This window comes from Rhinoraja longicauda, chromosome 26, assembly GCF_053455715.1.
Source record: "Rhinoraja longicauda isolate Sanriku21f chromosome 26, sRhiLon1.1, whole genome shotgun sequence".
Classification (NCBI taxonomy): domain Eukaryota; kingdom Metazoa; phylum Chordata; class Chondrichthyes; order Rajiformes; family Arhynchobatidae; genus Rhinoraja; species Rhinoraja longicauda.
The window spans coordinates 7,452,559-7,479,546 of record NC_135978.1 but is presented as its reverse complement, the minus strand read 5'-3'; positions in this window follow the sequence as shown (position 1 = coordinate 7,479,546).

Below are 26,988 nucleotides of genomic sequence, written 5' to 3'. Positions count from 1 at the left end.
AACATCATTTTTTTGTTACATTGACAAAAATTAATTATTCTCTGCAGTGAGCACAAAGCCACACCATGAATTATAAATTATAAGAAAAATTATTCATTTGAGCCGTTACTTAGCTTGCAGCAAAATTATTCTCTCTGTAAAGACACCTTGTAATTATTTGCTACACAGGCTTGAATTTGTTAATATTGAAATTAACTTGACCCTGAATAATTACACAAATTAAGTAATCGTTTAGGTTTCAGCTTTTGTGTTCGTGTTGATATTGTGCTCGTGCTAATATTGCGGTTTTGGATTTCCACATCAGATAATAGGGGCAGCTCGGTGGCGCAGCGGTAAAGTTGCTGCCTTACAGCGCCGGAGACCCGGGTTCCATCCTGACCACGGGTGCCGTCTGAACGCTCTCCCCGTGTCCACGTGGGTTTTCCCCGGGTGCTCCGGCTTCCTTTCACACTCCAAAGACATGCAGGTTTGTAGGTTAATTTGACTTCAGTAAAGATTGTAAATTGTTCCCCAGTGTGTGGAATACCTGCTGGTGTACGAGGATCGCTGGTCGGCGCCGACCCGGTGGGCTGAAGGGCCTGTTTCCACGCTGTATCTCTAAACTAAACTTGGTCGGCATGGGCAAGTTGGGCCGAATGGCCTGTTTCCACGCTGCAGGACTCTACAACTATAAGGTATGAGCAATATGAGTTAAATCACCCATTGAGCTTAAATCTGTTTGAGCAAAACAATTGGTTTGAGCAGAACAGTGGCAATGAATCCCACACGATGTGACAGCTTCAAAATAAAAATCAATACATGTTAAGCCTGTAATCTCACTGATAAGCTCAAATGATGGTTATAAAGCTCTCGAGTTTTCTCTTGTGGTTATTGATGTTGTCTGAACATCTTAATCAGAACATAGACTTGATATCATTTGTACAAATCAGTTGATACGTGCCAATCTGCAAACAATGTCCATTGTGTCTAGTATAGTTTAGAGATACAGCGCGGAAACAGGCCCTTCGGCCCATCGGGTCCCCGCCGACCAGCATTCACCCCATACACTAGAACTATCCTACGCACAGGGGACAATTTTCAATCTTTATCAAAGCCAACTAACCTGCAGACCAGCAATCCCCGCGGATAGCAGATTAACACTATCCCACACACACTAGGGACAATTTTCACATTTATACCAAGCCAACTAGCCTACAAACCTGTCCATCTTTGGAGTGTGGGAGGAAACCGGAGCACTCGTAGAAAATCCACGCAGGTCACGGGGAGAACGTACAAACTCCGTGCAGGCAGCAGCCGTAGTCACGACCGAACCTGGGTCTCTGGCGCTGTAAGGCAGCAACTCTACCGCTGCGCCACCGTGCCACCCAGTGTTGTGTTGTGCGGTAACACAAAATAACTATGTGTGAGATTACACTAACTTGCAAAGTCAATTGTAGAAGCTAAATTAAAACTGCGGGCGAGCCTGTCGAGAACATTTGTTGGAATGGAGAGCGTAATTGCACAGGGCCTTTTTACCCAGATTAGAGGAATCAAGAACTAGAGGATGGACACAAAACGCCGGAGTAACTCAGCGGCTCGGGCAGCATCTCGGGAGAGATGGGATGGGCGACGTTGCGGGTCGAGACCCTTCTTCAGACTGAGGACGTAGGTTTAAGGTTAAGATTTAATAGGAATCTGAGAGGCAACTTTTTCACACAAAGGGTGATGGATGTATGGAACGAGATGCCGGAGAAGGTAGTTGGGGCAGGTACTATCACAACATTTAAAGAAACATTGGGATAGGTACATGGGTAGGAAAGGTTTAGAAGGACGTGGGCCAAACATGAGACTGGTGTAGATGGGGCATGTTGGTCGGTGTGGGCAAGTTGGGCTGCAGGGCCTGTCTTCTCACTGTGTGATTCTATGACTTTAAATATCAAACACTATGTTTACAGTTACCTAGAACATTAAATATTCGGTTGAAAAAAATCCAGAATCGTTTGGTTAATCGAAGGCAGTCGCTTGATGAGATTAAAATCCATTTTGATCCAATCCGCATCCTGGAGATCCCGAAAGCTCAATAACATGTCCCTTTTAATCGAAGTAATGGAACCCAGATCCAGTTTTAATGGTTTATCAAAGACAAGCTGCTATTAATTTTCTACATATAATTAAGTTAATACAGCCGAGACCGGGGCAACATAGCTTTGATACAAACCAGATGGCCCAGAGAACTGAGTGCACAAAGCAAGGCATTCTTCATCTGACTGTGAACCTCCCGTCTCCCTGCACTCACACCCATGGATTAAGTATCCACTTCAACAAGGAGCGGAGGTAACCAAAACAAAACAAATACCGTTTACATGTGTTGGCTTCATTGAGTGTGATCCATGTGCGGACTCTTACATTATGCCTGGAGAGAGTGCATGTGCAGAGAATGTTTCCCCTAGTGGGAGAGTTCGTAGCCTCAGAACTAAAGGACGTGGGAGGAAAGCGAAGATCTCGGAGAAAACCCACGCAAGTCACGGGGAGAAGGTGCACGCTCCGTACGGACAGCGCCCGTAGTAACGATCGAACCTGGGTCTCCGGCGCTGTAAGTCAGCAACCCCACCGTGCCGCCCTCTAGAGAGGAGAGGAGGAGGAATTTCTTTCGTCGGAGGGCAGTGAATCTGTGGAATCCATTGCCACAGACGGCCGTGGAGGCCGTCAATGGATATTTTTTTAAGGCAGAGATAGATAGATTCTTGATTTAGAACGGGTGTCGGGGGTTATGGGGAGAAGGCAGGAGAATGGAGTTGAGAGGGAAAGATAGGTCGGCCAGATTGAATGGCGGAGGAGACTTGATGGGCCGAATGGCCCGACTCTGCTCATAGAACCTATGAACTTATGAAATATCTTATCATGCAATGTTAATAAAAGATTTCACATGTGATTGGCTTCTCTGCATTTCTCATGCAATGTTTGCAAAGCAATGAGAGAGTCCAGAATCTTCTTCTATTGATGACACTGACCTGAGATTTAATTCATAATAGTTTTATTCCATAATAATAAATTGGGCGGCACAGTGGTGCAGCGGTAGAGTTGCTGCCTTACAGCGCCGGAGACCTGGGTTCCATCCCGACTGCGGGTGCTGTCTGTACGGAGTTTGCACGTTCTCCCCGAGACCTTGCGTGGGTTTTCTCAGAGATCTTCCGTTTCCTCCCACACTCCAAAGGAGTGCAGGTTTGCCGGTTAATTGGCTTGGTATAAATGTAAATTGTCCCTAAAGTGTGTAAGGATAGTGTAGGCGTGCGGGGACCGCTGGCCGGCGTGGACTCGGTGGGCCGAAGGGCCTGTTTCCGCTCTGTATCTCTTTCCGCGCTGTTACCGGCACGGTGGCGCAGCGGTAGAGTTGCCGCCTTACAGCGAACGCAGCGCCGGAGACTCAGGTTCGATCCTGACTACGGGTGCTGTACTGTACGGAGTTTGTACGTTCTCCCCGTGACCTGCGTGGGTTTTCTCCGAGATCTTCGGTTTCCTCCCACACTCCAAAGACGTACAGGTTTGTAGGTTAATTGGCTGGGCAAATGTAAAAATTGTCCCTAGTGGGTGTAGGATAGTGTTAGTGTGCGGGGATCGCTGGGCGGCGCGGACCCGGTGGGCCGAAGGGCCTGTTTCCGCGCTGTATCTCTAAACTAAACTAAACTAAACAAAACTAAATAAAGCAGATGACGACAGGTCCATTGTGAGGAAATGATGTTGTGCTGAGAGACGACAACCTGGTCTCCTATTTCACAGTGTACCAAACAATCATGAATAGCAGATAATCGAGTTTGTTGTGTAATTTGATTCATTTCCAATACTGTTGCTGACTGATAGCGTGCGGGTTGAATCCTGTGTGCACTAAGTCATTTTCGGGGGAGTGAAATGAGTGCAGAGAATACCAATTCAGCATTGGGCCATCCTGCAGATAAGCTGGTCAGCTTAACATTGAGACAGCGGGGAGACACACAAACAACGTCCGAAGTTCAAACTATATTCATCGATGAGATGAGTAAAATCATGAGAGGAATAGATCGGGTAGACCCACAGAGTCTCTTGCCCAGAGTAGTGGAGTCAAGAATCAGTGGACATAGGTTTAAGGCGAGGGGGAAAAGATTTAACAAGACGCTGAGGGGTAACGTTTTCACACAAAGGGTGGTGGGTGTATGGAACGAGCTGCCAGAGGAGGTAGCTAAGGCAGGGACTGTCGCAACATTTAAGAAACATTTAGACAGGTACATGGATAGGACAGGTTTAGATGGATATGGGCCAAACACAGGCAGGTGGGACTCTAGTAGACGGGACATGTTGGCCGGTGTGGCCAAGTTGGGCCGAAGGGCCTCTTTCCACGCCGTTTGACTCTATGACTCACTAAGACCCTATGTGTAGGAAGGAACTGCAGATGCTGGTGTACACTAAAGACAGACATAAAATGCTGGAGTTACTCAAAGGGTCAGGCAACATCTCTGGAGAAAAGGAATAGGCGACGTTTCAGGTTAAGACCCTTCTTCAGGCTGCAAGTCAGGGGAGTGGGGAAGTAGAGGTATTGAAAGGTGCTGATGGCTAAGGAAAGGTGGAGCCCGCACAGCCACGGTCAACTCTTCCACAGCCAACAATGGACTGTTGTGGGCTCACCTTTACAGTGACACGGTGGCGCAGCGGTAGAGTTGCTGCCTTACAGCGAATGCAGCGCCGGAGACCCGGGTTCGATCCTGACTACGGGTGCTGTCTGTACGGAGTTTGTCCGTTCTCCTCGTGACCCGCGTGGGTTTTCTCCGAGATCTTCGGTTTCCTCCCACACTCCAAAGACGTACTGGTTTGTAGGTTGATTGGCTTGGGTTTGAATACTTGGTATAAGTGTAAATTGTCCCTAGTGTGCGTGTAGGCTTGTATTAATGTGCGGGGATCGCTGGTCGGTGCGGGCTTGGTGGGCCAAAGGGCCTGCTTCTGCGCTGTAACTCTAAAACTACAACTAAAACTGATATGAACCGTTTGCCCAGTGAATGAGGATGCATAAACAAGCTCCATCATAGTTCAAAGCTGCATTTGCACACAGAGTAAACTAGGAAAATCAAAGCATTTTTAACACGATTTCAACTGACAGCCTTTCGGTGAAGTCATTTCCTGATCACAGGCCTAGTAATGGGTCTGTTCAGCTGATAATTAACTCCAGGCAGGGAAGATCATTTTAATTGATGACTCTTGCTGTATTTTAACATCTTCTGCGTCCATTTTCCATCTCCCGCTGGCTCATAATTCTGTTAGGAAAATTAATTCCGACATTAAAATAAATCTGAACCGACTGCCCTGCCAAACATGGATCTTTCTAAGATCTTTTAAGTTTTCACGTAAGTTGCTTAAGATACCGGGGAGTCTGGACTGAGTGGATAGAGAGAGAATGGTGCTCCTTGTGGGAGCATTTGGAACTACTGTTCTGGAGTTTAGAAGGATGAGGGGGGGACCTTATTGAAATTCACCAAACAGTGAAAGGCCTGGATAGAGTGGATGTGGAGAGGATGTTTCCACTAGTGGGAGAGTCTAGGACCAGAGGTCACAGCCTCAGAATTAAAGGACGTTCTATTAGGAAGGAGATGAGGAGAAATTTCGTTAGTCAGAGGTGGTGAATCTGTGGGATTCTTTGCCACAGAAGGCTGTGGAGGCCAAGTCAGTGGCTATTTTTCAGGTGGAGATAGATAGATTCTTGATTAGTACGGGTGTCAGGGGTTATGGGGAGAAGGCAGGAGAATGGGGTTAAGAGGGAAAGATAGATCAGCCATGATTGAATGGTGGGGTGGACTTGATGGGCCGAATGGCCTAATTCTGCTCCGAGAACTTATGAACTGCAAGGTTAGGGCAACATTACCCAGTAACTTTCTAGTGGCTTTGAACCTGCAAAATGGCCTGAGCCCTGTATTCTTCATCCTTTCTGCCGTGGTCATTTTTTAAAACACGAGAAATGGTAAACAGCGCAAGTGAAAAATAAACCCGCAAAAACATTATCTTCCATCCCGCACGTGTCAAATAAAAAAGCTGTAACTTCATGGACTGGGTTTTGATGAAATCATAAATCACAGGAACAATGCTCACACAGTATATGAACTGAGAAAAGCTGAGCCTCAGATTGAGTTGTGGTTTTGAGTTCTCCCACGGACTTTGATTGTTCTTTGCAGTTATAGTCCTTTTTTCTTTTAAAGTTTTTTTTTTGGACAAAGATTCAACGCACATTTAGAGTTCACTGGAAGGGGAAAGGTATTAAAGGTGGATAATGTGCAGGGTACCAACTCTGTACCTTGCGCAAGTGCACGCTCCATTCTTCAAAGGCAGTCCATTACATAACAAATGGTGGTATTTGGCTCAACGTGAATGATCTTTTTTTCTCCAGAGATGCTGCCTGACCCACTGAGTTACTCCAGCTCTTTGTGACTATCCTTGGTCTAAACCAGCATCTGCACTTTAGTTTGGAGTTTAGAGTTTAGAGATACAGCGTGGAAACAGGCCCCTCGGAACACAGAGTCCAGGCTGACCAGCGATCCCCGCACACTAACACTATCCTACACACACACAAGGGACTGTTGTAGTGGGTGTTTGTTTAGTTTAGTTTAGTTAAGAGATACAGTGCCAAAACAGGCCTTTTGGCCCGCTGAGTCTGCACCGACCAACGATCCCCGCACATTATCACTGTCATACACACACTCGGGACAACTTACATTTATACGCCTGTACAAACCTGTACGTCTTTGGAGTGTGGGAGGAAACCGAAGATCTCGGAGAAAACCCACGCGGTCACGGGGAGAACGTGCAAACTCCGTACAGACGGCACCCGCGGTCAGGATCGAACCCGGGTCTCTGGCGCTGCAAGCGCTGTAAGGCAGCAACTCTACCGCCGTGCCGCCCTGTGACTTAGTGCTGTGACTTAATAGAGGGTGGCCTGCTGATGTAAATTGGCATTAGAATAGGTCAGTGGGTGTGTGATGTTGAACCAGAAGTGATCATGAACTGTGCTGTAGCAAGGTAAAGGCAGCCTTGGGGACTCAAAACCACATGTACATTATACAGTGATCATGATCCAATACTGCGCGTAATGGATTTAAATGCATGTGGATTAACCACACAGTAATCCTATTAAGGTCCAATATCAAGGCATATTTCTTTCAAAAGCCCAGTTTTATTCACCACCTGATTACCGCTGAGCTGATTTTATTGACCTCTGCTGGAGACGTGAATGTTCATTAAAAAATGAGCTTGAGGCAAAGAGTCCAAACAGGCTACATTTTTTGCAAAGATGGTCAGATGATTAGAAAGGGAGATGGCAATTTATCTGAATCTGGCTCAATTCACCAACTATACCAACTCTATATTAAATAGACGCAAAAAGCTGGAGTAACTCAGCTGGTCGGGCAGCATCTCTGGAGAAAAGGAATAGGTGACGTTTCGGGTCGAGTCCCTTCTTCAGACTCCGTCTGGCCCGAAACGTCACTTATTCCTTTATCTCCAGAGAAGCTGCCTGACCCGCTGAGTTATTCCATCTTTTTGTGTCTTTCTTCGGTTTAAACCAGCATCTGCAGTTCCTTCCTACACAAACAACTATACAGTATTAGAACTGGTTGAGTATTAAGGGGGTGGATGACCTTCCTCAGGGGGGAATCAGCATAGCGGTCGACATCCCCCTGTAAATACCAGTTGGCAAATGAGATTTGACTTATTCTGTACTTCTCAATGGCATCATCATCATCATCATCATCATCATCGGTGGTCACTGGAAGCGAGTGTGACTGTCCTCTCCATAGGGTCGGACGCCTGTGCGTGACTTTGTTTAACGCGGGGAGACTGGTGCACAGACAGCCACCACACGGTCCTTGACAGATCGGGGTCAGGATCCAGTGGCATGGAGTCCAAGATGACCGGGGACACTTTCCTGCTGCGGCCTTCATCCGCCTTCCCAGCCACTGTGACGCTCTCTGGCGCTGGAAGGCAGCAACTCTACCGCTGTGCCACTCCACAAGGGTTGCCAACTTCCTCACTCCCAAATACGGGACAAGATGACGTCACCGCCCCGCGCCCCACGTGACCTCACCCAGCCAGCGGCCACGTGCTCCCACTCCACAAATGGCCGCCGCCCGGGCTGGGAGGTGGGTTGCTACGCAACCTCCGTTAGGGGGATGCCCGGGCCTACAATTTCCGGTGTAGGAAAAAAAACTGCAGATGCTGGTTAAAATCGAAGGTAGACACACAATGCTGGAGTAACTCAGCCGGTCATGCAGCATCTCGGGAGAGAAGGAATGGGTCACGTTTTGGGTCGAGACCCTTCTTCAGACTGGACTCTTCAGGGTCTCGACCCGAAACTGTCCGGGACTGCTGCGGTCCCCGGGTTACAGTGTCCGGGCCTGTCTGGGCCTAATACGGGACAAGGGCGGTCCCATACAGGACAAAGCAATCTTGCCCAAAATACGGGATACCCCAGCTGATACGGGACAGTTGGCAACACTACACTGCGCTGCCCTCTAGTGCTGTGTCACTGTGTCGCCACTTGTTTCTTCCAGGTGCTCCAGTTTCCTCCTACATCCCAAAGACGTGCAGGTTTGTGGGTTAATTGGCCCTCTGTAAATAGCCCCTAATGTGTAGGGAATGGATGAGAAAGTGGGCTTACATAGAACCAGAGTGAATGGCTGATCGATGGTCGACATAGACTATGTGTGCCCTAGTCCCCGTTTCTCAAACTAAATAATTACAGAGGTGTGCGGGGATGAATAAGGAGCACTTCCAAGTATAATTACAAGCTGAAGATAGTCACAAAATGGTGGAGTGACTGAGCACTGGGACAGGCAGCATCTCTGGAGAGAAGGAATGGGTGATGGCAGCGTCTTCGCCCGCCCCGGATCGCGGACCTTTCATCGTCTGGCGCGGCCTGGAACGTGGCAACTTCAACAGCCTGACCGCGGGAGAGGACGGCAGGGGAAGAGAAAATACATTCTGGCCTTCCATCACCGTGAGGAAGTGACTGGAGGAGACTCACTGTGATGGATGTTTCTTTTTGTTTGGTGTTGGTTTATGATTGTGTGTGTGTTATTGCTTATTTTTATTGCTCTTATTGCTGGGCTGTGGGTAATCTTTCATTTCACTGCACATTTATGCGTATGTGACAAATAAACTTGACTATTGACTATTCAGCTCGAGACTCTTCTTCAGATTGATGAGTCTGCATTGACCAGTCTGAAGAAGGGTCTCAGTACCGAAACATCACCCATCCCTTCTCTCCAGAGATGCTGCCTGTCCCTGTGCTGAGTTACTCCACCATTTTGTGTCTATCTTCGGTATAAACCAGCGTCTGCAGTTCCTTCCTGCACACGATGCCCTCTGGTTCATGATTTCAAGACTCTGGGGCTCTGCACGTTCGTCCCTGGCTCTTCCCCTTCGTGATCTTGCGCACCTCCGGAAGGTGATCACTCTGCATGCTGAAGTGTTAGTCAGATTGCTCCTGGGCCTGGCCAAGCTGGCCATCCGCGACTCACGGCGCCAGGCGGAAGAGGGCTCTGCCCGAGCCAGCTGCCTACCCCTTTTCCGGGGTTACATCCGCGCCCGGGTGGTGTTGGAGAGGGACCACGCGCTGTCCACGGGCACCCTGGAGGATTCCCGGGACCGCTGGGCACCGTGGGGGATTGGATGTATCTTGGATGGGGATTGTAATATAATTGTATAATAGTTTCAATTGGTATATTTGTTTTGTATAGTATTCTGGTGGTGGGTTCTGTTTTGGTTTTATTGTATTGTATATATTATTTGAATATTTGAATAAATATTTTTGATTTAAAAAATTAAAAATAAATGTTATTCAGAGGTGCGAAAACTCACTGAATTCGGCTTCCGTTTTTTTTTGTTTCTCTGGAAAGAAAATATCAACGTAAGGAGGCCCAGGATGCTTGGCAGAGAGTGAAATTCCCATTTACAGAGAACAGCGGATGACAGCAGTTGACAGCGACGAGCCCAGCCAGTGTTGCAGCCGTTTCTCTCCACAGTAAAATGATAAATTATCCAACGTGTGAAGATTTCAGCATCAAAACTCCTACGGCACAATTCAGCTTTTTAATCTTTCATGTCCTGAGGTATAATAAATGACCCCTTCAAACTGCATCAGGACTGTGCTCCAAGATACCACATCTTTTGCACTGGGGATGAGAGGAATCGAACAAGGGCAGCCTGGAATGTTTGGATCTCTGCCCTGCATTTTGATGTATTCAAGAGAGAGTTGGATACAGAGAGGAAAGCTCTTCAGCGGGCAGTCCATAGAGCTCAGAGGACTATCGGAACACAGCTACCAGCCTTGGAGGGCATCTACAACACACGATGCCTCAGAAAAGCCACCAGCATCCACAAAGACTCTTCACACCCCTGCAACAGTCTGTTCGAACTTCTACCATCGGACAGACGATACAAGGCCTTCTACACCCACACCTCCAGACTCAGGAACAGCTTCATCCCCAGGGCCATAGCTGCCATGAACCGGTCCTGCTGAGCCGGATGGTCACATTGCACAGATCTACTTGCACTTTATTCTGTTTTAAAACTGTTACAATTTGTTTCATTGGGTTGTTTAAATTAATACTGATGAGCTAATTAAATTATTGCATCGTATGGGAGGCGCATTCCCAATCTCGTTGTACCCCTGTACAATGACAATAAAGATGTATTGTATTGCATTGTTCTTAGGGCTAACGGAATCAAGGGATATGGGGAGAAAGCAGGAACTGATTTCGGATGATCGGCCATGATCATATTGAATGGAAGCGATGGCTCGAAGCCATTCCTGCAACTATTTTCTATGCTTCTATGTTTCTATTTCTTCTGGTGCTTAATTACTGACAAAACACCAGCAATACAAGGTTACCTATTTGTAAGCACTCAGACAGGTGATACAAGACATCAAGCAGGTGTAAATCCAGTCATAGATTCACAGTTACTGAACGCAAGGTATGGAATGAAGAACTTCACCACAGGATAATATCTACTTCACATGCTAAGTAGTTTAGTTTAGTTTAGTTTAGTTTGGTTTAATTTAGTTTAGTTTAGTGTAGTTTAGTTTAGTTTAGAGATACAGTGCAGAAACAGGCCCTTCGGCCCACCGAGTCCGCACCGACCAGCGACCCCCGCACATTCACACTCCCCAACACCACACTCTTGCAACTCTACAAGTGTGTGTAGGATAGTGTTAATGTGATGGGGATCGCTGGTCGGTACGGACTCGGTGGGCCGAAGGGCCTGTTCCTGCGCTGTACTATTTTTTAAAAGTCCCTGCCAGGAGCACTTTTAAAACCCTTGTGTATCTACCCCATAACCAGCTCTACCAGCTGCGCCAACATCCTTTCCTTGTTTTTTTTGCTCACGATTCCAGCGCCTGGTCCCTCTAGTGTCTCCGAAAGGCAGCTAAGATAAGGGGCTGTCCCACTTTAGGTGATTTTAAGGCGACTGCCAGCGACTATGCTGTCGCCGAACGATGGCCGGGGTGTCGCGGGCATGATCGTGACGGGTCTTCAATGAATCGTAGCGGATCTCAGCGCGTCGCGGAAAAATTTACCTGCTAGAAATTTTAGATTTTAGATTTAGAGATACAGCGCGGAAACAGGCCCTTCGGCCCACCGAGTCCGTGCCGCCCAGCGATCCCCGCACATTAACACTATCCTACACACATTAGGGACAATTTTTACATTTACCCAGTCAATTACCCTACATACCTGTACGTCTTTTGGAGTGTGAGAGGAAACCGAAGATCTCGGAGAAAATCCACGCAGGTCACGGGGAGAACGTACAAACTCCGTACAGACGGCGCCCGTAGTCAGGATCAAACCTGAGTCTCCGGCGCTGCATTCGCTGTAAGGCAGCAACTCTACCGCTGCGCCACCGTGCCGCCCATCGGTTTTTCGGCGAAAGCTGGCTTGTCGCCAGCTATCGTAGCTTATTGCGGGCGCAGTCGCACGCTGTCCCCAGGATTGCTAGGTTGTCGCAGATGCATTTAGAAGCACGCGATATTAAATTAAGAAAAGGCATTTGAAGATACCAGAAGATAGTTTTGTTTAACCAATTTATTTACCATCAGGACATTTGACAGGTAGATTGGAGGCAACAGTTTGATGGTCAGGTAAGCGTGGGAATTTTGCGATGTTTCCGAAGACGGTGTAATCTCTTAGCCAGGTGCTAGTTTCACAAAAAAAAGTAACTTGTATCGACCTGACTCGGCATTGTCGTGGTCGTTGTCGTAGGGTAAAAGAAAATTTTGGCGATCTGCTACGACTTTGACGGTCGCCGGCAATCACCTTAAAAATCGCATAACTGGGACCGGCCCTTTACTCGAAGAACAAGCAACCTCTGCAAAGCATTTGTTTTACAGGAATCGCCACAAATTCCTGTAACAAACGTCTTCAGTGAGGTGAGTCCACAGTTTGTGTGGGGGCCAAATTGGCAAGAGCGTCATACATTCATGTGACTGCATCTGTAGCTAAGTTTAGACACAGATTCAAAGAGAAAGCAAATGTCACTGGTTGATAGCTACACAAGTCAAGTTTATAAGGCCACTGCTGTCAGATTCGAGCACACTTACGGTAATAGATTTACAGAGGCGAATCGAAGAAAAGGTCACTGGTGGCATCAAAGATTAAGCAGGCCATTTTTCACTTCACATTTTGTGGAAAAATCATGTGTGGCTGGATAAGGCAGAGTTGCTGCCTTGCAGCGCCAGAGACTGGGTGCTCCGGTTTCCTCCCACACTCCAACGACTTACAGGTTTGTAGCTTAATTGGCTCTGGTAAAGATTGTAAATTGCCCCTAGTGTGTGTAGGGTAGAGTTAGCGCGCGGGGTTCGCTGGTCGGCACGGACTCGGTGGGCCGAAGGGCCTCTTACCGCACTGTATCTCTAATGTAAACTAAAGTAAGATATATACATACATGACCGTTATAGTTATAGTGTTAGTGTACAGGGATCGCTGGTTGGCGTGGACTCATGGAAACATAGAAAATAGGTGCAGGAGTAGGCCATTCGGCCCTTCGAGCCAGCTCCGCCATTCAATATGATCATGGCTTATCGTCCAGAGTCAGTACCCTGTTCCTGCTTTTTCTCCATATTCATTGATTCCGTTAGCCCCAAGAGCTATGTCTAACTCTCTCTTGAATACATCCAGTGAATTGGTCTCCACCGCCTTCTATGGCAGTGAATTCCACAGATTCACAACTCTCAGGGTGAAAAGGGTTTTCCTCATCTCAGTCCTAAATGGCCTACCCCTTATTCGTAAACTGTGACCCCTGGTTCTGGACTGCCCCAACATCGGGAACATTTTTTCCTGCATCTACAATGTCCAATCCCTTAAATATTTTATATGTCTCATATGTTTCTATAAGATCCGTAGGTGGGCCGAAGGGCCTGTTTCCGTGCTGTATCTCCAAAAACGTTCGAAAAAAACTCTGTCAACAATTTTGTTTCTTTAAATGTATAAAAATGTGCCAAGTCCAAAGAGAAAGGTATGACAAAATAAAAACAATATCCACTGGGAAGAATATCCCTAAATTCAATAATGTGAAGCCACAATATTTAATGAGACCTGATGGCACTTGCTTCTCATAAATGACCTATATTTTGATACCAGATCACACATACATCATGTCATAAGTGATAGGAGAAGAATTAGGCTATTCGGCCCATCAAGTCATCTCCGCCATTCAATCATGGCTGATCTATTTCTCCCTCCTAACCCCATTCTCCTGCCTTCTCCCCATAACCTGTGACATCAAGAATTTATCTATCTCTGCCTTAAAAATATCCACAGCCTTCTGTGGCAAAGAATTCCACAGATTCACCACCCTCTGACTAAAGAAATTTCTCCTTATCTCCTTCCTAAAGAACATCCTTTAATTCTGAAGCTGTGAGCTCTAGTCCTAGACTCTCCCACTGGTGGAAACATCCTCTCCACATCCACATGGACACTCCCCCCCCTACATCAAAAATCTTCTAACCCCCCTCTCTAACTCCAGGTCCCTCAGATCGGCCGACTTGGGGCTATTCACTATCCCGCGGTCTAGGCTTAAACTCAGGGGTGACCGCGCTTTTGCGGTTGCAGGTCCTAGACTGTGGAACAGCATCCCTCTCCCGATCAGAACTGCCCCCTCCATCGACTCCTTTAAGTCCAGGCTCAAAACATATTTCTACTCCCTAGCGTTTGAGGCTCATTGAGGAGGCGCTGTGAACTGTTTGCGTGCTACTGTATGTTTTCATTTTTTTTTCTATTGGAACCTAATCAAATGTACAGCACTTTGGTCAACGTGGGTTGTTTTTAAATGTGCTATACAAATAAAATTGACTTGACTTGACTTGACACTATCCAAGATGGCAACTACACAGCAGAATGGAGATGGCACAGCTTCTATTCTGTGGACATTCACTATTCTGTATGTTTCAATGGGGTCCCCCCTCATTCTTCTCAACTCCAGCGAGTACAGGCCCAGTGCCGACAAACGCTCATCGTAAGTTAACCCACTCATTCCTGGGATCATTCTTGTAAACCTCCTCTGGACCCTCTCCAGAGCCAGCACATCCTTCCTCAGATACGGGGCCCAAAATTGCTCACAATATTCCAAATGCGGCCTGACCAGCGCCTTATGGAGCCTCAGCATTACAGTCCCTGTTTATCTATTCTTACCCTCTTGAAATAAATGCAATCTTTGAGTTTGCTTTCTTTACTACCGATTCGACTTACAGATTAACTTTTGGGGAATCCTGTACCAGCACTCCCAAGTCCCTTTGCACCTCCGATTTCTGGATTCTCCCCCCCATTTAGAAAATAGTCTATGGCTTTATTCCAACTACCAAATGCATGACTCCAAACTTTGCTACACTATATTCCATCTGCCACTTCTCTGCCCACTCTCCCAACCTGTCCAAGTCATTCTGCAGAGTCCCTGCTTTCTCTACACTACCTGCCCCTCCACCTATTTTCGTATCATCAGCAAACTTGGCCACAAAAGCCTTCAATCCCCTCATCCAAATCATTAATGTACAACGTGAAGAGTAGCAGCCCCTGTGGAACTCTTTGGCCATTTTCAAGATCACTAACAACATGAAGGAGTGATTTGTGCGGAACGTACATGTTCCCCCTGTGTCCACGTGGGCTTTCTCCGGTTTCCTCCCACATCCCAAAGACGTGCGATTTTGCAGGTTAACTGGCCGCAGTAAATTGCCCCTGGTGTGTCGGGAGTGGATGCGAAAGTGAGACAACATAGAACTATTGTGAACGGCTCGGTGTGGACTAGGCTAAGGTACGCTGAAGGGCCTGTTTCCACGCTGTGCCTTTCAATCCGATTAAATTCAAATACTAAGGATGTTTACAAATTTGTCATCCAAATTGTTAATATAGATAGCAAACATCAGTGGTCCCAGCACCGACCCCTGTGACACACCACTGGCCACAGGCCTCCAATCTGTAATAACAACCCTCCAGTAACACCTTCTGATTCCTTCCACTGAGCCAGTTTTGACTTTCAAAAGAGTTGGACCAGGCGATGGCCAAATGATTCATAACAAACCTGAGGAAAGAGGGCACTGCATCAAGTCAAGAGAGTCAAGAGTGTTTTATTGTCATGTGTTCCGAAACGGAACAATGAAATTGGATGTGTGCATAGACGTACATATATGGACACAAAACGCTGGAGGAACTCAGCGGGACAGGCAACTGCTCTGGCGAGAAGGAATGGGTGACGTTAGTCTGAAGAAGGGTCTCGACCCAAAACATCACCCATTCCTTCTCTCCAGAGATGCCGCCTGTACCACTGAGTTGCTCCAGCACTTTTGTGTCTATCTTCGGTTTAAACCAGCATCTGCAGTTCCTTCCTACATATTCATATACACATACAAACACACACATATACACATACACACACACACACAATTTATACTGTATATACATACACACAGATATATTCACACACACACACACACACGCATATATATATATATTTATTTATATATACACATCCACATACATATATATACACAAACACACACACATATACATACATGCACGCGCACGCACACACATACTTATACTGTATATACATACACACAGATATATTCACACACACACACACACACGCATATATATATATATTTATATATACACATCCACACATACATATATATACACAAACACACACACATACACATACATGCGCGCACACGCACACACACATTTATACTGTATATACATACACACAGATATATTCACACACGCATATATATATATATACACATCCACACATACATATATATACACACACACATACACATACACATACACACGCGCGCGCACACACACACACATATATATACACATAAATATATATATATGAATAATGCACCTGGACCTTACAGAGTTCTGTTTCTTAAACCTTGTTCCTGATGGCAGGAGTGGAATGAGAGTGTGGCTATGGTGGTGTGGGTCTCTGATGATGCTGGCTGCCATTTGTCACTGTGAGGCTGTAAAGAGCAGACAAAGTGTCTTCAACCCGAGGGAGCTGGGATACCCTCAAGACACACAGCCAGGAGGCAGTGGCGGGAGATATCTGTTGTCGTGAATGCCAGGGGGTCAGGCCTCAACAACCAGGATCATCAGTGTTGCAGTGTGCTGCCAAGGTCAATGCATTTATCTCCAAATGCACTATCAGCTGCAACAGTGACCATTCACTTCCAGTAACACACCCCGTTAGTTTGCTGAAATATATCTCTCATTCCGCAATCGCTGAAGCATAAGCAGTTTCAAAGAAATACAAATTCTCCCCTTTTCTAGCAAATTAACATGATCACTCTGACAGCTATTGTTGAAAAGAGAGTGGGAGGAATTTATTTCATGAAGTAAGGCTGACCTCTTGTGGTGATTTTCATAATAACAAGATGGATTTATGAAGATTAAAAAAGTTAAAAATCATGACAATCTCACATCCTTATAGGTTGGTCACACCTTCCCCAGCCAACATTGGCCTTTTGATGAGCCCCATCCTCCCTGCCTGTACGGAGTTTGTACGTTCTCTCTGTGACCTGCGTGGGTTTTCTCCGGGTGCTCCGGTTTCCTCCCACATTCCAAGTTTGCAGGTTAATTGGCTACGGAAAAGAATGTAAATTGTCTTTAGTTTAGTTTAGTTTAGAGATACAGCACGGAAACAGGCCCTTCGGCCCACCGAGTCCGCGCCGGCCAGCCATCCCCGGACACTAGCACCATCCTACACACACCAGGGACAATTTACAATTTCACCAACCCTTTCAGCCTACAAAACTTGTACGTCTTTGGAGCGTGGGAGGAAGCCGGAGTTTCCCGGAGAAAAGCCACGCAGGTCACTGGGCGAACGTGCAAACTCCATACAGACAGTACCCGTAGTCAGGATCGAACCTGGAGCCCTGACGCTATAAGGCAGCATCTCGGCCGCTGAGCCACCATGCCACCTCTAGTTGTCCATAGTGTTTAGGATAGTGCTAGTGTACGGAGATCGCTGGTCGGTGTAGACACAGTGGGACGAAGGGCCTGTTTCCGCGCTGTATCTCTAAACTAAAAACTAACATAAATATTATTCGAGACTGGGTAACTCCAGGAAATTTCCTATCAGTGGAGATGGAATCTCTTCCATTTCTGTTCTGCAGCACTTACTCCTTGTGGCACTATCAACTAACGTTACTGGGGACCCAAGCCGGATGGATTTATAACCATGATCTCCATTTTGTGCAACCCGACACACATCAGATAAGTTTCTCTGAGCTCAGAAAGGTTTTACTAATCTTCATGTTGAGAAAGCTATCAGAAGCTGAGCAAAGACCCAAGAAATGACCCCTGTTGTGGCTTATGGTATAATAACCAATGTTGGAGTTGAGATCTGTAAACACTGTGTCTGGGTAACTTCGTCGCTGGTGCTGGCTGGGACATGTCTTTTAATTCAGGTTAACAAAGCAATGGTAGATACAAATTCTCCTGAAAAAAAATGTTGAACCTGATAACAGGTTAGATATGATCATAAAATCAACTGCGTAACTTGTGTGGAGATTTATTTGAGACCCAGCGTATTGCCTTAGAACAACTGGATCGGACTTTGATCAGACTTTACTGGCTTTACCTTGCACTAAACGACATTCCCGTATCATGTTTAGTTTAGTTTAGAGGTACAGCACGGAAACATGCCCTTCGGACCGATCGGGTCGGCGCTGACCAGCGATCCCCGCACATTAACGCTATCCTACACACACTAGCGACAATTTTTACCTTTACCAAGCTAAATAACTGACAAACCTGTACGTCCTTGGAGTGTGGGAGGAAACCGAAGATCTCGGAGAAAACGCACGCAGGTCAAGGGGAGAACGTACAGACTCCGCACAGACAAGCGCCAGTAGTCAGGATCGAACCAGGGTCCCTGGGGCTGCAAGGGTTGTCAGGCAGCGACTCTACCGCTGCGCCACCGTGCCGCCCTGCACCCCCGCTACAGATACCCATGTATCTGTACACTGTGGACGGCTCGATGATCATCATCCATTGTCTTTCCGCTGACTGGTTAGCACGCAAACAAAAGCTTTTCACTGCTCCTCGGTGCACGTGACAAACAAACTAAAACTGAAACTGTAACGTCACAGCAAGGTGCTCCAATAGCATCCTTATCATTTGATCACATTTGAGGTCTGGTATGGCGAGTCCGAAACTTGCTAGTTGTAGACGAAGTTTATTGCAGCCGCAATACACGAATACAGAATCAAAACAACAAGTTACAGGACAACCAATATAAACTTACTGTCTTCCTTGAAGACTTCGCCGAACTGGCTAAATCGGGCGCCAAACGCGCACCTGACATCGCTGGCCAATCAGCGATGTCGTTTGCTGGACCAATCCTCATGGTCGCGTTCCCACGTGACCTCGCTGGCCAATCCGAGGGTTCGACGACCTGGACCATTCTCTATGGTCGCTACATGACCCCCCCCAGAACCCGAGGTGCGGAACCTAGCAGGGAGCCGGATTTCGCGACCATAACGAGTACGGAGAGGGACAGCCTGAACCACAGGAGACGGAGGTTCCGGACTTGGTGGAACAGCCGGAACGGGAGGTTCTGGAGGAACTACCGGAACGGGGGGTCCTGGAGGAACTGCCGAAACGGGGGGTCCTAGGGGAACTGCCGAAACTGGAGGTCCCGGAGGAACTGTCGGAATGGGGGTTTGTGGACTGGGCGGAACTAACGGAGGTCGGCCTCTTCTAGGGGTTTGACCGACCAGGACTGGTTGATCTGGGTCCAAATGGGCAGGTTTGAGCCGGGACACCGAGACGAGTTCACTCTTGCCGCCCATGTCTAAGGTGAAAGTAGCCGTTCCCTTACGTAAAACCCGAAACGGCCCTTGATAGACCCTCTGCAACGGGGCGCGATGGGCATCTTTACGCAAAAAAACAAACTCACAGTCCTTCAGGGAAGACGGTTCATGTACCATGGGACACCCATGACGTGAAGTCGGCACTGGAGCCAGGGAGCCCACCCGTTCCCGGAGAGCTGCTAACGCTGATGGGACTGTAGGGAGCAGGGCTGAAGTGTCCGGAAACAGATCTCCAGGTACTCGAAGGGTCGAGCCATATACCAGCTCTGCGGACGACGCACCGAGATCTGGCTTAGGAGCCGTCCGGATGCCCAACAGAACCCAAGGGAGTTGGTCTACCCAGTCTGGGCCTTCAAGCCTTGCACAGAGGGACGCCTTAAGTTGGCGGTGGAACCTTTCTACGAGTCCATTTGCCTGGGGGTGATATGCAGTTGTGGGTTGTAATTTGGACCCGTACAGTTCCGCCAGCGCGGCCCAGAGGGACGAAGTGAACTGTGGTCCTCTGTCAGTTGTAATAACTGCCGGGACCCCGAAACGAGCTACCCAGTGAAGGGCCAAAGTCCTAGCACAAGACGCTGACGAGATATCACACAATGGGAAAGCCTCTGGCCACCGGGTGAACCGATCCACCACCGTGAGGAGGTGGGTGTAGCCCCGGGAGGAAGGCAAAGGCCCGACCAAATCCACGTGGATGTGGAAAAAACGAAAAGCCGGGACTTCGAAATCCTGTACGGGGGGCTGGACGTGGCGCTGGACCTTAGCGGTCTGACAGGGCACGCAGGAACGTGCCCATCCCGCTACCTGTTTCCGCAGGCCATGCCAGACAAACCTCGCTGCCACCAAGGCAGAGGTGGAGCGGATGGACGGGTGTGCCAGCCCATGAATGGCATCGAAAACCCGGCGCTGAAGGGAGGGCGGTACTACCGGCCTGGGGTGAGGAAGAGAAACATCGCACCAGACTTTCGTGCCCTCCGACCCACAAGCTACCTGGGCCAACTTCAATCCCAAAGTGGTGGACTGGTACGTCGAAACGGTATCCGCCAGGAGCTGTGCCTCCGCGAGCTCCTGGGGATCCACTTCGCAGTCCACCGCCGAAATAGGGGGAAAAGCAGGTCTAGACAGGGCGTCAGCAACGGCATTCAGCTTACCCGCGATATGACGGACATCTGTGGTAAATTCTGAGATAGCAGTCAGGTGCCGCTGCTGGCGGGCCGACCATGGGTCAGACAATTTCAAAAAAGCAAATGTTAATGGCTTGTGGTCCGTAAATGCCACAAATGGGCGGCCCTCGAGGAAATACCTGAAATGACGGACAGCTAAATGGAGAGCTAGAAGCTCTCGGTCAAATGCGCTATATTTCAGCTCGGCCGAATTTAGTTGCCGGCTGAAAAACGCTAAAGGCTGCCAACGGCCACCAACCTGCTGCTCCAGAACCCCGCCCACCGCCACGTCAGAGGCGTCAACCGTCAGGGCTGTGGGGGCGGAGGGGCTCGGATGGACCAGCATGGTGGCGTCTGCCAAGGCTGCCTTAGCTGCCGTAAAAGCCGACTCTGCGGTCGGGGACCACAACAACTCTACCGGATTACCTGCAAGGCATTGGAAAAGTGGGCGCAGGACTCGCGCCGCTGCCGGAACGAATCTATGGTAGAAATTAACCATGCCTACGAACTCCTGCAGCCCTTTTACTGTGGTAGGCCTGGGGAAAGCCCGGATAGCCTCCACCTTCTCTGGCAAAGGGACAGCGCCGGCAGGGGTAATTCTGTGACCTAGAAAATCGAGAGCAGGCAGGCCGAATTGACATTTGGAGGGTTGAATAATGAGCCCGTGGTCTTGGAGCCGCTGGAACACGGTCCGCAAATGGGCCTGGTGTTCTTGCACTGAGGGGCTGGCTACCAGGATGTCGTCTAAATAAATAAACACAAAGGGTAAACCCCTGCCCACGCGGTCCATCAGTCGCTGGAAAGCCTGTGCCGCGTTCTTTAAACCGAAAGGCATACGCAACCATTCAAACAACCCGAACGGAGTAATAGTTGCAGTTTTTTGTATGTCCTCCGGTCGCACCGGAATCTGATGGTATCCTCGCACCAAATCGATTTTGGAAAACACCACCGCTCCTTCCAGTCCAGATGAAAAGTCCTGTAGGTGCGGTATGGGGTAGCGATCAGCCGTGGTGACAGCATTGAGACGCCGATAATCGCCACATGGCCTCCACCCCCCAGATGCCTTGGAGACCATGTGTAACGGCGAGGCCCACGGGCTGTCAGACTGACGAACAATTCCCATTTCCTCCATCTTCCTGAACTCCGCCCGTGCCACCACCAGTTTGTCTGGCGGTAGTCTCCTGGCCCGAGCGAAAACGGGAGGGCCTTCAGTGCGGATGTGATGGACCACACCGTGCTTAGCTGAAGGTGCGTCAAAACGTTGGACGAGCAGCTCTGGAAACTCTGCCAGAATCGCAGCATACGAGTCGGGGGCCGCGACGACGGCCTGGACAGTAGGGCTGGGCGAGGAGGCGATTGCCGGAGCGACGTGCTCGTCTTCAGCAGCGGGTCGGAGGTCGTTACCGCGGACATCAGGAACCAGTGAAAAAGCCCAGAGAAAATCTGCGCCCAGGATCGCTTGTTTGACGTCGGCTATGATGAATGGCCATTCGTACGTGCGGAGGCCTAAAGCAAGGGACATCTTCCGTGTGCCGAAAGTGCGAATTGGGCTGCCGTTAACCGCGATGAGGGTGGGACCTGTCTTACCCGATCTGGTTTCGAGGTCGGTCGGCGGCACTATGCCGACGATGGCTCCGGTGTCTACCAAAAATTCTGTGTCCGTGAATCGATCATGGACATAGAGGCGCCGGTTCTGGCCAATCGTAACTGCCCCTATGTACGATCGGCCGAGGCATTTCCCGCGAAGGTACAAGGCAAACGACAGTTGCGGGATTCGTTACCCCATCGTAGGTGATAATAGCACCAGCCGCGCTTGTGCGGATCTTTTTGGCGGGCTTTCGGGGAATTGGCGGGAGACGTGGCGCCATCTTTCCGTCGCTGTGGCGTGGTCACCGATGTCGAGACTTTGTTGATGGAATCACTTGCCTTGTTTTTTCCCGCTATGAGCGCGTCCGCTTTCGCTGCATATGCTTCAGGGTCCTTAAAAGAACAATCCGTAAGCAGCAGTCGGACATCCTTGGGAAGTTTCTCGCGGAATGCCTGTTCAAACATCGGGCAATCCGTATGCTCACCGGCTAGCACCATCATTTCAGCCATGCGGACGGAAGGCAGTTGGTCTCCAAGCTCCGGTAGGTGCAGAAGTTTTGCCGCACCACCATGCTTATTTAACCCGAAGGTTCGCAGTAATGCCTTCTTCATGGTTTCGTATTTGTCTTCCGCAGGTGAATTTATGATAAACCGCATCATGCGCTTGGTTGTGTCCGGCGATAGAGCGCTGACGAGGTAGAAGTACTTCGTGGAATCGTCCGACACCTTCTTTATGTGGAATTGAGCCTCGGCGTGGATAAACCAAGCTTGCAGTGCGTACGTCCAAAATAACGGAAGATGAACGCCTGCCGCGCTTGACTCCGGTGTGCCCTGCTCGGTCATCGTCAACGAGGCGTCGGGTTCCTGCTCAGTTGGTGATCGTCCAGATCACGTTCGGGGTCACCAATATGGCGAGTCCGAAACTTGCTAGTTGTAGACGAAGTTTATTGCAGCCGCAATACACGAATACAGAATCAAAACAACAAGTTACAGGACAACCAATATAAACTTACTGTCTTCCTTGAAGACTTCGCCGAACTGGCTAAATCGGGCGCCAAACGCGCACCTGACATCGCTGGCCAATCAGCGATGTCGTTTGCTGGACCAATCCTCATGGTCGCGTTCCCACGTGACCTCGCTGGCCAATCCGAGGGTTCGACGACCTGGACCATTCTCTATGGTCGCTACACTGGTATGATTTCTATGCCTCCCATTCGCATGTCTTCACTTTAACATTTCCCCATTTCTTGTCAATGCTGCTTGGGCATGGTGAGAACTTTTGAAAGACATGTTACTGCGACAATACAGTTCTCAATGAGATGCTGCATCTCACAGCACTTCAGCAGTAGGACAACGGGACCAGAAATCAAGTTGCAGATCATGGAGGAGCCAGCGCTGCCGTCGCAGCTGCGGCTTGCCTGCAGTCCGTCTGTCTTTTGTGTTTTTTGTTGTTTTTGTATGAATTGTAGTTTTAGGTAGCGCAGCGGTAGAGTTGCTGCTTTACAGCGAATGCAGCGCCGGAGACTCAGGTTCGATCCTGACTACGGGTGCTGCACTGTAAGGAGTTTGTACGTTCTCCCCGTGACCTGCGTGGGTTTTCTCCGAGATCTTCGGTTTCCTCCCACACTCCAAAGACGTACAGGTATGTAAGTTAATTGGCTGGGTAAATGTAAAAAATTGTCCCTAGTGGGTGTAGGATAGTGTTAATGTATGGGGATCGTTGGGCGGCACGGACTTGGTGGGCCGAAAAGGCCTGTTTCCGGCTGTATATATATATGATAATATGGTGTAGGGTTTGTATGTTATGTTTGGGGGGGGGGGGAACGGGAACTGTAAAATTCTCTCTCCCGAACGGAGACGCGACCTTTGTTTCTGTGTCGTGTCCCCGTTCCCGCTGCGGCCTACCACCGGCCATGCACCTGGGACCACCTGGGGCTCTGGTTCGCAGAGCCCGCGGCCCGGACTCACCACCTGCGGCGCTGGCTGCCTGCGGATGCTGCGGGAGCGGCTGCGACTCGTCTCCGGAGGCTCCGGCGTGGGCCGCGTGGACATTGGAAGCCCGCAGGCCCCTGGATGGGGGCCGACATCGGGAGGTCCGGCAGAGGCAGCGTGTTCGCCCGCTCCGAATCGCGGGGCTTGGGTCGGCCCGCAGCGGACCTTTCACCGTCCGGCGCGGCCTGGAATAGGCCGCTGGATTTTCACCGCCCAGCGGGGGCTTCAATGTCGGGAGCCCCGACCGCCCCGACGTGGCAACTCCAACAGCCTGACCGCAGGAGAAGACGGCAGGGGAAGAGAAAAAGACATTGTGGCCTTCCATCACAGTGAGGAGGGGACTGGAGGAGACTCACTGTGATGGATGTTTCTTTTTTGTTTGGTGTTAGTTTGTGATTGTATGTGTGATTGCATTTTTATTGATTATTCTTATTGGTCTTATTGTTCAACTGCGGGTAATGTTTCATTTCACTGCACATTTATGTAGCGGTAGAGTTGCTGCCTCACAGCGCCAGAGACCCGGGTTCCATCCCGACTACGGGTGCTGTCAGTACGGAGTTTGTACTTTCTCCCCGTGACCACGTGGGCTTTCTCCGGGTGCTCCGGCTTCCTCCCACACACCAAAGACGTGCAGGTTTGTAGGCTAATTGGCTTCAGTGAAGATTGTAAGGCACCAACTCTACCGCTGCACCACCGAATAAGCAAGTATAACAAATGGATGACAGACACAAAATGCTGGAGTAACTCAGCGGGACAGGCAGCACCTCTGGAGGGAAGGAAAGAAGTTACTTGAAGTTAGAGAAATCAATGTTAATACTGCTGGGGTGTAAGCTGCCCAAACGGAATACGAGGTGCTGTTCCTCCAATTTGCGCTGGGCCTCACTCTGACAATGGAGGAGGCCCAGGACAAAAAGGTCAGTGTGGGAGTGGGAGGGTGAGTTAGTGTTTAGCAACTGGAATAATAAATGGATATAATAAATGGATATTTGATGACCATCATACACAGAAACACAAAATGGATCCATAATGCATTAGTATAAATATTAAATGCATTTTCACGATCAGATTATTAGGAATTTCTTGATCTCTTCAAGATGAATAACTTCTGAATTAAATGGAGATATTTGTTTCAAAACTTTCCATGTGAGAAAATTGATGTAGACTGCCAGAATCTCAAAGTAATGTCAACAGTCCAGAAGATAATACAAACTATGTAACAAATAGTCAGTTAACCAGTCCCACATCTTTCACCGATATAACTTGGTATCACTTTGTCCCGCCCCCCTGACATCAGTCTGAAGAAGGGTCTCGACCAGAAACGTCACCCATTCCTTCTCTCCTGAGATGCTGCCTGACCTGCTGAGTTACTCCAGCATTTTGTGAATAAATACCTTCCATTTGTACCAGCACTGCAGTTATTTTCTTACACTATCTTGGTATCATGGTGATATGCCTATGGTACCACAGGCAAGATGGCCAAGTATGTTTTGCAACATACAAGGAATTTCATTTGCCGTACAGTCATACCAATAAAAAGCAGCAGGACACACACAAAATACATTTTAACATGAACATCCACCACAGTGACTCCTCCACATTCTTCACTGTGATGGAAGGACGAAAAAAAGTTCAATCTCTCCCTTCTTTGTCCTCCAGCGGTCGGGGGACTCGAACCTTCCGTTGACGGGACGATCTGGACTCCCGTAGCCGGCGGCGAGCCTTCCTCGTCGGGGCGATCAAGCTCCTGCATCGGGAGGGAATCTCACCTCCCCCGCTCCGAGCGATCGGACCCCGGATATTGTGGCTAAAGGGATCAGGGGGTATGGAGAGAAGGCAGGTACAGGATACTGAGCTGGATGATCAGCCATGATCATATTGAATGGCGGTGCAGGCTCAAAGGGCCGAATGGCCTACACTATTTTCTATGTTTCTATGTTTCTATGACCCGGGTCGGGGCGGCTTTGGTACTCCCCCGCCTCAACCCGAGACTGCGAGCTCCTCAATGTTAAAGGGGGCTTTTTCCAGTGGCTGCCAGTGACTAGCGGAGTTCCGCGGGGGTCGGTGCTGGGGCCGCTACACTTCACATTGTACAATATTTTAATAATTTGGACGAGGGGATCGAAGGCTTTGTGGCTAAGTTTGCGGATGGTCCGAAAATAGGTGGAGGGGCAGGTAGCGCAGAGAAAGCAGGGACTCTGCGGAAGGTCTTGGACAAGTTGGGAGAGTGGGCTGAGAAGTGGCAGACGGAATATAGTGTAGCAAAGTGTGGAGTCGTGCATTTTGGTTGTAGGAATAAAGGCGTAGACTATTTTCTAAATGCGGGAGCAAATCCAGGAATTGGAGGTGCTAGGGAGTTGCTGGTGCAGGATTCCGAAAAGGTTCATCTGCATGGAGAATCGGTAGTAAAGAAAGCAAATGCAATGGTAGCATTTATTTCAAGAAGGCCGGAATACAAAAACAGGGATGTAATGCTGAGGCTCTAGAAGGCGCTGGTCAGGCCGCATTTGGAATATTGGGAGCAATTCTGGGCACTATATCCAAGGAAGGATGTGGGCTCAGAGGAGGTTTACAAGAATGATCCCAGGAATGAGTGGGTCAACATATAATGAGCATTTGACTGCATTGGGCCTGTACTTGCTGGAGTTTAGAGGAATTAGGAGGGTCCTCATTGAATCGTACCGAATAGTGAAAGGCTTGGATAGAGTGGATGTGGAGAGGATGTTTCCACCAGTGGGAGAGTCTCGGACCAGAGGTCAAAGCCTCAGAATTAAAGGATGTTCCTTTAGGAAGGAGATGAGGAGGAATTTCTTTAGTCAGAGGGTAGTGAATCTGTGGAATTCATTGCCACCGAAGGCTGTGGAGGAGGTCAATTGATATTTTTAA